This window comes from Anolis sagrei, chromosome 3 (genome assembly GCF_037176765.1).
Source record: "Anolis sagrei isolate rAnoSag1 chromosome 3, rAnoSag1.mat, whole genome shotgun sequence".
Lineage (NCBI taxonomy): Eukaryota > Metazoa > Chordata > Lepidosauria > Squamata > Dactyloidae > Anolis > Anolis sagrei.
In genome coordinates, this window is record NC_090023.1 from 208,753,322 (window position 1) to 208,767,566 (window position 14,245).

Here is a 14,245-nt window from a genome sequence, read left to right on the forward strand (position 1 = left end):
TAGTATTTTCCTGTTACGTAGTTACTCACCTGTTTCCTAGACAACAATTAGAGTATGGCGTAAGCCACATGTAAGATCACTATTTCCTCCATTATAACACAATTATTCTAATAATCTTACTACTGTATTAACGAGAACATATTTTATCTTGATTTTGTTCCATTTTGTTTGCGCAAAAAAAAAAGTTTGGTGGGGAGAGTATTAATAGAACAAATATCTTCTAAAGGGTATTCGCAAATAGCTATTTTAGCTTCTGAATTTTAACCTGCATTTTAACTCTGTGTATCTTGTATTTTATTAGTATTTTATCTCTTTAACGATGTTGTACCCCACCCCGAGTCACAAGGAGAGATGGGTAATAAATTCATTACATTATTGTTATCATCATCATCTTCATCATCATTCCTTGGAAGACAGTCATATTCGGTCACAAGTGATCACCAATGATGATGATGATGGCTACTGTTACTAGTATTATTGTTGTTGGTCTTTATTAGGCTGCAAAGAAGCCGATTGAATTTTCCCCCATAGAGATGAGATGCAAAAAATATATTTTTATTATTGCTTGTATAATATAGATGTTATTTTTCTTTATATATTTTTTCAAAAATAATTTATTAAGGTTCTTTTCTCTGTGATGTTGTCTACAATCCCCCCCACCCCCCCCCCCCCACACACACAATATGATTAGACCTCAGCAAAATCTAGCATCTCTTCCTATTTCATTATATGTATGCAACCATACTTCCAGTGCTGGGAAGCATGTATCCTTCCAGATGTTGTTGGATATTAGTATAGGGCAGTGGTTCTCAACCTATGGGTCCCCAGATGTTTTGGCCTTCAATTCCCAGAAATCCTAAGAGCTAGTAAACTTGCTGGGATTTCTGGGAGTTGTAGGCCAAAACACTTGGGGACCCACAGGTTGAGAACCACTGGTATAGGGCAATATGTAAGATGCAAAGATTCACGACCAAACTTCGCTCAACATTGTGGGCCATTCTGAGAAAGACCAGATGATATTGTGCCACTTCCTATTGCCATTTCGTGAGGGATTCTGGGGATGATATTGGGTTTTGAGGTGCAGATGGAAATAGGGTTATTTTCATGTGTTTTTGCACATGGGGAGGGTTGCATGGCATGTGGACTAAAAGTGCCCAAACATTGTGGTAAAAATTTAAATTCAGAAGGCTTTGGGCCATCACAACATTTGGAGACTTTGGGGCATGCAGCCTGAAGGCAACACTGTGCCTGTTTCTGGTTTAGGTTATACTTGAGCCTAAAAGAGGCTTCACTTGATGACAATGGATATGGAATTTCCTTTGGGTATGAAATAAAATAAAACAAATTAGAATTGGGTATGGAATTTCCATTGGGTATAAAATAAAAGAAACCAAATCTATTAATTAGGATTTGTCCTAAGAGAATGAAGAACAAATTAGAACTGGCTGGAAAAAGCCATACCATTCAGTAGAAAGATTAATAATTCATTTGGACTTGTCTTGGATACTGGAAAAAATTACCCATAAATTAATCTATATGACACACAGGAACCATTTAATGATGATTTACTCCGGAGCTGGTTGCTGCTTGGAGACAAGAGATGTAAAAGGGATATAAAATCCATGAAGGAAAATCCCAGTCTCTAAAACAAATCAATCTAAGGAAAACCCATCTCTCCTAATATCTCTTTTTAAAAATCTGGACAGCCTATGTAGGGTGAGGGGGGGGGGGGAGGCAATATGATTGTATCTGTAAATATATGATTAGTGTATTCTAATAAAATTGCATTTATTAGAATACACTAATCATATATTTACAGATACAATCATATATTTACAGATACAATCAAATTGTAAAGGCATGAAGTCTTTGTCTTACTTGTAGTAACAAAGCCAAGGGGCTCTTGGCTGGGATAAGTCTGGAGTAATTGCTCCAGAGTGAACATGATGGTGGCCAAATACACCAAACCTACTGTGGCACCATAGCACCTCATTCTCCATGTCATTGTTGCTGCTCCCCATTGGCCATGGAGTTCACTGTGAGTGCCTGGCCAATCCCCTGTCATGTCAGCTGATGCCAAATGTCATCAGCAAGGTGAAAGTAGGGCAACTCTCCTTCTTACTGCTCCTGCAAATGTCTTGTCCTGACATCAGCAGATGTGACTATGATGGCCAAGTAGTTGCAGCAAACTCTATGACCAGCAATGTGTGGTGATGGTGACACAGGGACAAGCCAAACACTTATCCTGCATTGATCAGCACTGTGAAAGTGTGATGGACGGGGGATTGAGCTGAATGGAACAGGTTCCATTCAGCTATCCAGACAGATGCAAAGTGCATAGATACTCCAGAGTTCCCTGCAAACTCCAAAGTATCCCTTACGTTTGCCCAAAAGCAGGACAAAGTTAAGTTAAGGGCAGAAACCCCAGGATACCCACTGTAAGTCCCTATGTATCAGGTAGACAATCAGTGGTGGATTCAATGTGAGTCTGAGTTGTTGCTGTTGTTAGTTACCACACTACAAACCCTAGGACACCATGGGATGTATCCATTGTAATTAAAAAGGAAATCATAATGCTACATCTGTGTAATTTGAAAGGTCTTTGTTTACTTTTAGGACAAAGAGCAGAGCATAATTACTTTTTGTAAACACAAGTTCCACACTCTAGAACAGTGGTTCTCAACCTGTGGGTCCCAGAAATCCCAGCCAGTTTATCAGCTGTTAAGCTTTCTGGGAGTTGAAGAACAAAACATCTGGGGACCCACAGGTTGAGAACCACTGCTCTAGAAGCAGCCAAGAGGAACTTAATGCATCAGGTCTACAGAAAATAATACTTCCAAGGGTAGCAGGACCAAGGAAAGCATCTTCTACTTTCATATAAGGGCACAAAAATGTATGTATTTTTCCAGGTTTTCCTTTGTTCCTTATAGTTTGGCATAAAGGTGTCTCATAAAAGTATGAAATTAACCTCCAGCATATAAAACAATCAAGATTTCATTATTTAGCTTAACGAAACAGAAAACACAAGGCAAACTATTTCCTGTAACCCATGACAAGTAAGATATGTCACGCTTTTGAATTCTTTCGAGTTAAGTGTTCTGCTTGACTATTTCTTTCCTTATTCTGCTAGTGTGAAACAACTGACAGATGGTGACTTCTTACTTCAGAGACACCATGCTGGCAAGCAGAAATAATCCCTGAGGCATGTATGTGACAAAATGTATTCCCAGGATTATGGCAATGGATGTAGACCCTTGAAGAAAACAACAGGTGGTCTTCAGAAAGCTGAGATACAATTTGCTTCTACTGGTAGCTGGTGTAATGAAGAAAATGGTACTGCAGGATATGAGACAAACTTCATGAAACATTGACATAAGGGAAATAGATGTATTCTTTTTATATTTGAGTAAAGAATGAATGAATCAAACAGAAAAACAACATTTATTATCTTCTTTCATCATGAAAGGTAATCTGCTTGATTTAAAGGTTAAATCAAGTCTTCATTTTTTATGATTGCTTCAATCATAATTTAAAACATCGATGTATATCATATCTAACAAATATGCTTAATACTGTCAAGTCAATAATACAAACAACTTCATCACCAGATTTATTTATTTATTGTGCCAGAAGCAAATTGAGAATACAGTTGAAATGGATTTAAAAACATAAACAAAGTTTTAAAAAGAACTAGACATTATGCTAAATGTCCTTTGACCAGAAGCTGGCCACTTCGAGTGCCTATGGTGCTGCTGTGAGAAGGTCCTTCATTGTGCATGTGGCAGGACTAAGGTTGCATTGTAGTAAGTGCTCTGTGGTTTGCTCTTCTCTGCACTTGCCTGTCGTAGACTCCACTTTGTAGCCCCATTTCTTAAAGTTAGCTCTGCTTCTTGTGATGACAGAGTGCAGCCTGTTCAGCACCTTCCAGGTTGTCCATACTTCTGTGTGCCCAGGAGGGAAATTCTCATCCAGTCTCAGCCACTGATTGAAGTGCTGTGTTTTAACCTGCCGCTTTTGGACTATTGCTTGCTGAGGTGTTCCTGCAAGTATCTTTGTAGATTTTAGGAAGCTATTTCTTGATTTAAGGCATTGGCACACTGGCTGATATCCAAACAGAGGATGCAGCATCACAGAATGACAAATGTTGAGATCTGCTTGTTTCTTAACTTACTTTCATTTGAAATATTGCCTGCCTGTTCTGATTTCTCTATGTTTCTTTTTGTTCTATTTCTTGCTGTTGTCCTTGGCAATTTTTGGAGAAGAACAACTTTAGGTTAGAAAACACTGGCTTAGTGTTCAACCCCAGTATGTTAGCGACTGAAGTTTCAAAGAAGTTAGCTTCTCTTCCTTTTTTAACAAGCAGTTCCTGTGGAAGGATAAGGGTCATGAAGTGCAAAGAGGTACACAAAATCTTTCATTTCTAAGAACATTTTTAAAAGCCACTACCACTTCCATCCAAACTTGAATTCTCAACAAAAAAAAATGTGAAAAGCTATATATGGGAAGCAAAGAGCTATTGAAGATTGATAATTCACAAATAGATGCATGTATAGTAATGCTGCATTGCTATTGGAGATAGTGGGTGATTAATTTCCCATGCCTAATGACTGTTTTTAGCTCTTTCAGTAGTTCCGATGTCTTTCTGGGTTTTCAACATGTCTGACTGTTGATATAATCTATAAGAAAAAAGAAGATTTACATTAAGTTTTAGGTCACAGTTTAAACTGTTGTTGCATTGATTGGTGACTGGAGACTTAGGTTGCTTTTGTAACCTGCTAAGTTGGAAAGGAGTGTTGAATTAAAAAAAATATATGTACACACAAAAACCTAGGGTTCTATTTTTAAAAACAGAATTCTCAAACAGCTCTGTCCCAAATTATTTGCCCCTCAACGATATGATAAAATTACTTTGGTAGAAACAAAATGAATGTTTGTTCAGTATCCCCATCAAGGGGCTATGACTGGTATTAATGGTAGAAATGATGGAAATGGCTGTGTACTAAACTTTTGCTTCTTTGCTGTGTACAGAACTTTCTCCACTTTGTTTCTCGGCCAGCCTCACAAAGCATGCTAACTCAGCCAGACATGACATTGTGATATGTTTATTTATATTTTATTTTTATTAGAGTACTAGTTATACCCCACTCTTTAGCCTCAAAGATATCAGACAAAAAATCTTCTTTATTAGTTTAGTGATATGAACCCATTCACTGATTGCAGGAAAGATGAACATAAATAGAATGGAGAAAGAACTTCACGTGGCTGCTAAAGACTATTTTGTGGTCCATGAGAGGCCTTGTTATGGCCCAGAAACTTCTCAGAGATCCACATTTTTTTCTGAAATTGGCCAAGAAGGGCAAAAATAATCCAAACAGCCAAAAAACATGATGCTTTAGGTTTCCTTGACCCCCTTCCACCACTACTACACAACTTCTCCTGAACCTCATACTTCAGCCCCATTTCATTCCAATTCCTGGAGCAATACAGGGGAGAAGTGATATCGTGCATCCCTAAATGTGCAAATTTGAGAATTCTGATATGGAATAGTGGAAAAGGAAATCCACATCAGGAATGTCAATGTGCAGTATTAACAGCAGAAGAACAGTGACTACCACAGAAAGCATAATTCTCTTGCAGTTTTATACATCTGCCTCTATATGTACACATATACAATCAAGAAAAATGCAAATACAACTTCCATCAATATTCCTTCCACAATCATAAAATATTTAATCTGTATTATTTAACACAATCCTTCCAAGAAACATATGGTATCACACATAAAATTTGCAATGCCATCTGTGTGTCATCTTTTTCCTCCCACTTGAAAATATTCATTCGTGCTAGTATTCTGTTCTAGCATCCCAGTCTCATTTTATTTACCACATTTAATAATACTCTATGCTATTTCAAAAATTTTATCCTCCAAAGTGACCTAGCAGTTTAAAAAAAACATATATTTTTGATCACTGAGGATTATAGTGTCACTGATAGTCTTCCGTAGAGTAATTAAATAAATGTGTAGATCAAGGTTGATATACAATAAAGTGATTATCTTTTAGATTAAAAATAAGTGAATTTTAATTTAAGATTGTGTGTGTTATTTTTTAATAATGGCATTTCCCTTTGATACTATGTATGTTTTACAACCTTATTACAAAGGGGAGCCTCTCCCTCCCGTGTCATTTCACCAGTAATGTGGTGAAATGGTAGATGTGAGGGACAACTCTCTTGCCCCACATGCTGCTCTACTGCAGTGACACTTTCCCATCATACAGGGGAAGTGTCACCCAGATAGGGCAGAAGCCTCCTGTGTTGAGAAGAAAGCATACAGTGACGCTTTCACCGTGGTTGAGGGCAGAGCCAAGTCATCCCATGTTGTGTGATGGCTGCCAGGCAGCTCCGTCCCCGAAGAAGGCTCTAGGCATCCTAAGATGCTTATTTTCAGCAATGTGATGAGGTCCTTTGAAAATGCTATTATTCTAGATCACGAATTAGAAACGTGTGGCTCTCAAGACTGCAAATTCCATAATTCCTCTTCACTGGCTATCTAGAAGCTTGTGATCATTTGATTTTATCAGTTTTAGATAAACTATTTAATCAATTTTAAATAAACCATTTTATGCAATTCTTTTGACACAAAATAAATAAATAAATACATAACTGGCTCGTAACTGGCTCTGATGATTTGAGCTATTGTGAATTCCAGTCCAAAAACCTTAAGGACCACCGCTTGCACACAACCTGCACTAAAACATAAACATTATCTATGTCAGTCAGTCGTTTATATGCCATCCAAAGAAGCTTCAATAATATTGCTGAAGTGCTAAACTTACTCAGCATTGATCTGGCGGTAGTAGATAAGGAACCTTTGCCATAGATTTAGAGAGATAACAAAGGAATTTTCAACATTTCTTCTCAGAACAACAATGATACCACTGCTCCCTGAAACTATATTCTTGCATATTTTTTTGTAAGTTCAGTATCCTGAAATTCTGAAAATACTGTAAGTCCAAATCCAGACTTTGGAATCCTCTCCTTAGAGACCCCAGGATGGCCTTATCCCTGCTTGCCAGTCACAAGCAGGTGAAGGCATACCTCTGCCATTTGGGGAATTATTTTAAATGTATTTTTTTTTTGCAATTTCATTGCATTTTAATTTTTGTAATCCATAAAACAAATATTTAATTATTCCTAATTACTTTGTATTTCCCTTGTTTTTAAATTCTTTTGGGTTGTGTCATGTTGTTGTTAGCCACCTTGAGTTCCTACAGGGAGAACGTCAGGATAGAAATTAAGTAAATAAATAAATACATAAATATGAAAACCATCTGCTTCAGTTTATTTGAACAAAGTGATTTTGAAGAAATCTAATTCCAATATTGAATACTGAATGAGCATTTGTTCCTCATATGTGTTGGAGGTTAGAATAAAAACAGCTATTTTCTTTTGAAAGGATTATTTTTGTTCATCTGCACATGCTTGTAGTGTTACTAAACTATTAATAATGAACAGTCTCCATATGTGCAATTTTGGTAAATATTTGATAGCAGATTTCATTTGTTTTAATTTGTCATAACATTGTTTTAATTTGTCATAACATTCATAAAGTATGACAGCTGATGTACAGTAGCAGTATTTGGCAGCAACCAACATTTTACCAAAATTGGCAGTGTTCTGTAGCAGAATTTTTGACATTTAACATCTGACTTGCAGGTAAATTTATTTTTGATATCATCTCTCCACAGTTTTACATTATTTAGATATAAAACTACATATGGTCAGCCCTCTAGATTTCATTATTTATTACTTTGCTTTAAAATTTATTTCTAGGTTCTCCAGTGTGTCTTTATGGGTAACTTCTGATTATATATAATATAAGCATTTTAATATTTAATTTTTGTTACATGTTTATAGTTATCTACAATATTATAATGCAGCGATAAATTATAATTAAAAAATTTGCTTTTATTTCACCCCCACCCTCTCTCACCTTCCTCATTCATAGATGTTTACAAATTACTTCTTGCTAATCCTCTAATAAATTATCCTCTATTCAATTGTCTTATTTTTTAAAATGAATGTCATATCTTCTTTAAGTCATTCATCCAAAGTCTTATGTGATCTAACGATGGTTGAAATCTGTAATTGCCCTAGCACATATCGCTAATAAATGGTTTCTATATAAGGTAAAGATAAAGGTAAAGGTTTTCTCCTGACGTGACATGTCCAACTCTTGTGGGTGGTGCTCATCTCCATTTCTAAGCCAAAGAGCCAGCATTTTCCATAAACACCTCCAAAGTCATGTGGCCAGCATGACTGCATGGAGTGGTACCTATTGATCTACCCACATTTGCATGCTTTCAAACTGCTAGGCTGGCAGAGGCTGGACCTAACAGTGGAAGCTCACCCTGCTCCCTGGATTCAAACTACCAGCCTTTTGGTCAGCAAGTTCAACAGCTCAGTGGTTTAACCTGTTGTGTCACTGGCGGCTCCCAAGTTTCCATATAACTTTGAACAAATTATTTTTTATTTCTCCTCTCTATAACCTTATTTTTTATGTTATTTGTTTCTGTTGAAATTTGACCATAGAATCATGTTGGAAATCCTAGAGATTCCTGGAGAGGGGTTTTCTTATGTTAGAAAAATAGCCATTTTTAATTCACTTTTCTCCACATTCATGCAGGTCCTATACCCCTAATTCCAGTGAATGTGAAGAGTTGACTATCTAAAATATCTACTGAACAAAATAGGATGAAAAACAATTATGTGAAATGTGGAGAGTATATTCTGGTGTGATCTTAATGCTGAATCTCTACAATTGTTACATCTGTAAGTGAAGATATTGCTGTAAAACTGAATCACAGTATAATCATCTAGGGAAGGAATAGGAGAAGATTCCTAACCTTTTATCTAGCTCATTTTCAAGGTTGGAGGTGGGAGCAGAGCCTTTCCCACTATTATGTTATAATACATTTTTATTAATCCATATATTAAACAATAATATATGTCATCTTTTAGATTCACAGGAACAACTGGAATGCTGCCTGTTTTTGTTCACTTACTGAATTGGATTAATTGCATCGCCATTTTCAAATCAAATCAAAATATTTATTTCGGTCATTGACCAGCACAGGAAATAGTGTCACATTTCCAGACAAACCTGGCATGCTTGGTACATTAAAAATATAAATATAACTACTAAAAACACAATATGGGTGAGGGAGCAGAAGGGAAGGGGAAACAGGGTAAAAACATACAATGCCCAGATCCATCACCAAAATGCAGATTCAGGGAAGAAGATCACCGGACACACAGTTGACTTTTGGAACTAGTCATTCCCTGGCGGACTCTGCATGCTGCTGCACAGAACCTCGCAACACTGTAGGTTGTAGCTGAATTAGCATCTGCAAGTAGCAGGGAGGTATAAAATTGTCCCGAATGGCCTGGGTGCTTGTCTATGAGAGGTAAGATAAGCCTGGCACGGATATCCCTGTAGAACGGGCACTGAAGGAGCACATGTTCTATTGTTTCTACGTGACCCGAGTCACAGGGGCAGAGCCTCTCTGGGACAGGGATCTTCCGGTAGCGGCCTTCAAGTACAGCTGATGGGAGAGCATGGCATCGGGCCAGGGTGAAAGCCCTTCGATGAATAGGAACCTCTAGGTATGTTAAATATGCCATAGGGGAGGCAAGGTATCTGCTGTCTTCACTGATAAGGAAGCTTGGAGCCGAGGCCAGATCTAGTTGGCGCTCTGTGTCTGTGATACGTTGTTTAATAAGTGCTTTGGCTTGATTGTAATCCATAGCTAATAGTAGATCTGGAGAAAATCCCAATGAGGAGATTTTGGATGCTACCGCCTGCTTCCATGTGGATTGGAAGTCATCCTCCATGGTTAGTGGGGCAAGGCCAAGGGGTACACGGGACAGTCTGAGCCAGAGGTTAAGTATGGCCACCCACACCCTGGCCTCCACTCTCATAAAACCCGTCTCTAGTCGCAGGGTGGCATTAGAAACGCATTTAGGTACCTGCAAGGCCGATCTCAGAAACTTGGACTGAACCACCTCTAATGGGGCAAAACTGGGGAAGGGGCCCAACTGAGCACCATACAAGAGTTGGGCTAATGACTTGGCTTCAAACAGCTTGAGCGCTGCCGGTGTGAAGTGGCCCCCTCTTGTCACTTTTACCTTCACCCTCCATCCCCACTACCTAATATCCTTGAAATAAAAATTATTTTAAAAAAGAAATATGTTAATAAATACATAAAAATGAGATACTTTTCATTACGCTCCGGCACACAAAGTGTGCATCGCCATTTTACAAATCAATTTCTGCTCTTCCTCCAGCCACCAATCTTTCAGAGCTACAAAAAGCAATTGAAATCCTATTACTTTTTCAAATCTTTATCTTAACCTGTGAATATGAGGTTTTTTTTATTCTAGGAACAAAGAATAGCTGCCTTTCTCATGCTTGCACTGTTTACAAAGAAGAATGTACTATATTTTAACCTTTATTGTACTCTTTAATTGTATTGCTTATCCACCTCTTTCTCGTAAGAGAATGGAAGAGACTTGACTCTTCAGCAAAACAAATCAAATGACTCTGTAAAGGTCAAAACAATATAGTTTGCTATTAAAGAGGAAGACATTAGCCACATCTAATCCACATTCTTCTGACAAAGATTCTAACAAGATGAGAAAATGGCAGTGCCTTAATCCATTTTAATGCCGGAAATAAGTCTTGATTCAAGTTTAACCCATTCTTATGGTCACTACTTTGATGACTTGTGAAAAATTGCATATCATGTGTTATCCAGAGGAGCTGCAGAAAGCAAAACAGTTCTATCCATGCAGCAGAAGCAGTATAAAAATTCAGAGGAAAATATTCTCTTGCTTTCCAAAATTCTTCTTTTCTCAGTCAAATGGTGGGTCGTAGCTTTCTAACTATTCTAATTATTTTTCTCTGTTCTAGCTGTTTTATATCATTCATAACACTGCATGTCCAATTATGACAATGCAAATGTCAAACAATCATATGCTGGTCTGGGAAGTGCAAATTCCACATTGGTTCTCTTGGCTTTATTTTATACCTTGGTTTGAGGTTGAATTATCATGCTTGTTTTTTAAACTATTGAATGACTTTAAAAAAATATTTCCTTGATTTTTTAAAAAAAAATTAAAGCATTTTAAACTCCCCTCAAATTGATATAAGCAGCATAGAAATATGTTAATAAAGATGGGCTGCCCATTTAGTCATGCAGTCTTTTACCTATTCCATTTCTGTTGACCACTGCAAAGGGATTTTATAAATTTTAGTTATTATATTTTGTTAATATTAATATTTTGTCCCATATTGAGTCTTTGGACATACAATAAAAATGGAAGATTGGGAGAAGAACTGGAATACTAAATTAAAATAGATATATTCATATGACCATAAAGAAAATTGGCACAAGGTGGTACAGGATGCACAAAATTGGCAGTGGTGCATGATGCCACAAAAATTAGCCAAGTGTTATAAAAACATTCAAGATCATTGTTGAAAATGTGAAGCTCAGATGGGCACTTTTTCCATATGTGGTGGGGATGCAGAATTGCAAAAGCCTTCTGGAAAACTATCAATTAAACCATATGGGGAATATTGAAAATTAAATTCCAAATGAAGGCAGAATATTATCTATTAGGCCTGACATATATGAAATATTGGGAAAAATGAAATCAGAAAACATTAATATAAATACATAAAGACAGAGAGAACAACAAGATATATATACATAAATAGATATTATACTCTGATGGAAAAAATGGAAGTCAAATAATCATTCCTCCAAGTTTCTGTATTTTCTTTTTTCTCTTTTTTTATTAGTCGGCTTTTACCTTATACACTTTTAAAATTCTTTTTCCTTTTTGTTATTTCTTCATCAAGAAAAAACATCTTTTTATTTTATGTAAATGTGGTATTTTGTCACTTTTACCTTCACCCTCCATCCCCACTACCTAATATCCTTGAAATAAAAATTATTTTAAAAAAGAAATATGTTAATAAATACATAAAAATGAGATACTTTTCATTACGCTCCGGCACACTTTGTTTTTTAAATCAGCACAGACAAATGTGTGAAAATTATGACAAAACATATGTTTTGACTGAATAATAATGTATGTTCAAAAATTTCTGGAAGCATCAAAAATAGAATGCAATACAATCAGCACCCTTTTCTATAGGTTTACAAACAGAATGTAAAATGGCAAAGCTAAGGAAACATATCCTATCTTTCACATGGACTTTTTCCATTTGGCAGATCTCAGTTTCAATTAAATGAAGAGAAGGCAATGTATGTAATATGTATGAAAGGATGAAACAATATTTGTATAAAAGATTGCCTGCTGTTATGAATTTTTACAGAGACATATTGTGGTGTGTCAGAACAGAATGATGAAAACTTAAAGTTTAACCATTTTCTTCTAGAATACAGAATGAATTTGAAATATAGCCATTGATCTACCATATTTAATTATAATCAATCGTCTATACATTTCATATGAAATGCTATCCCTGAACTCCACTTGAGTTGGATCTACACTGCCCTATATCCCAGGATCTGAATCCAGATTATCTGCTTTGAAATGGATTATATAAATATATACTGGGATTGATGCAAGGCATAAATGTTTTACGTTGTGTCTGTGATTGCTGCTACAGTTTAAGTCTTAAAGGTTTTCATCTATTGTCATATGTTGTCAATTTGTTATGTGATGTTTATACATATGAGGCATTGACTTTTGCCATTGATTATGTTGTGAACCGCTTTGAGTCCCCCCAGGGGTGAGAAAAGCAGTATATAAATGCAATAAGTAAATGAATACATAAATACACAAATACACTACCAGAAAATCTAGGATAAGCAGATATTCTGGGATTGGATCCTGGGATATAGGACAGTGTAGACCCAGCCTTAGGATGCATCAACAGTGTAAAATTAATGCAGTTTGACACCACTTTAACTACCATGGCTCAATGCTATAGAATAATGGAAGTTGTAGCTTTTACAGAGACATATTGCCCTTCACTACCAAACTACAAACCCCAGAATTCCATACATGGAACCATGACAGTGAAAGTGGTGCCAAACTGCATTCATTCCATAGTGTATATGCACCGTGAGAAGGCTTCTGAAGTGACACATTTGGTAGTGGTTGGGAGCTAGAGAAGTGCAAGAAGGCAGAGTTATGAGACTATGAAGAAGTACAAGTGCAGTACCACAGCTTCAAAGCTCCATCGTGTCTTCAGTGAGAGTCAATAAGGAAATGGACAGCCTCCAGGAACAGTAAGGAGGCTTTCTATGAATTTATTTTCGAGGGGGGCAAGGGATAGTAAGAATAGAGAGGCACCTCCATCCCACCTCTCCAGACTGCCTGATTCTAGGAAACACTCTAGTGTTGTGCAGACAGCACCTGGGATTGTGGATGGCAATCTCACTGTATTTTTACCCACAAAGACTCTGATCTTCATGGAAGATCCAGATCTTTGCAGGTATTTTTTACTCTAGTTTTTTTTAACCCTGTTTGAAATTTCAGAGGGTTGAATGGACCACTATTTATGTTATAGTATGTATGTAAATAAAATGTAACTTTATTATTGGCAAACCCCATCACTTTATTATTCTAATGTGGTTTAGCGTTCATTTACCTGTTTATTTGTGTGATGACTTCTGATTATCTGAACCACCAACTATTATTTACTAACTTATGTAAGAATCCTACATCAACTGAAATGTAGGGGGTCATTTTTTTTAAAAGAAAAAGCACCAAGTTCTAAAGATACTGTGCATAAATCTTCTGCAGCTATACATCTGAAATGTGCCAGGCACATAGAAATTATCAGCCTTGAGGACCAAATTATAATTCAGTTCCTAAACTGGAAGCTTTCTTCAGTGGTTCCATCTGGATATTTGAATCTGATTCTGACTAATTTTCTATGCTTCTTGATGACAACTGTTTTACCTTATGTCACTGTTTCTTCCGGGTGGAAAGAGGTCACCCTTATATAAGCTCATTTGAAATGTGGTTCTACAGACCGCTAAAATAATAAATAAATTAGTCATAGAGCAAATCAAGTCTGAACTGTCCTTAGAAGCCAAGGAAAACTCTGTGGAGAGTGTTATCGTTTGGACATAAGAGGAGCTGACTCATGTTTGGTACAGTAGAAGAGAGCAGGGAAAGACACACACACACACGAAAACTT

The 14,245-nt window shown here is 36.7% G+C and overlaps 1 long non-coding RNA gene across 1 annotated transcript in view; it reads right to left on the reverse strand.

Annotated features, from left to right (window-relative positions):
* Nucleotides 1-3,611: 3,611 nt before the first annotated feature.
* LOC132769887 (uncharacterized) overlaps nucleotides 3,612-14,245 on the reverse strand; it is a 41,405-nt gene continuing 30,771 nt past the window's right edge. The window contains exon 3 of the long non-coding RNA XR_009630934.2: nucleotides 3,612-4,676. This is a non-coding gene — a long non-coding RNA (uncharacterized lncRNA). The remainder of the gene's footprint in view (nucleotides 4,677-14,245) is intronic.